Source organism: Gavialis gangeticus, unplaced genomic scaffold (assembly GCF_001723915.1).
Source record: "Gavialis gangeticus isolate Ggan-Ray unplaced genomic scaffold, GavGan_comp1, whole genome shotgun sequence".
Classification (NCBI taxonomy): Eukaryota; Metazoa; Chordata; order Crocodylia; family Gavialidae; genus Gavialis; species Gavialis gangeticus.
Genome location: NW_017729025.1, coordinates 156,123,718 through 156,123,939, shown reverse-complemented (window position 1 = coordinate 156,123,939; position 222 = coordinate 156,123,718).

The following is a 222-nucleotide window of genomic DNA, read 5'->3' as shown; positions in this document are numbered from 1 at the left end:
TCTCCAACTCTGCATGCCCAGAGCCTGAAGCTGCTAGAGCCTTGAGCCTCTCCCTGCTTGCAGAGGGCACAAACCACAGCTAGTATGACTACACAACATTGCAAATACACACATTTCTCACAGATCTGTTATTGTGACTGGTGTACATTAAAAAAGCCACATTTTTCTTTCCTTAAAAACCCTGGGCTCTGCATTCTGCCCCCAATTCATTTACTGGCAGCT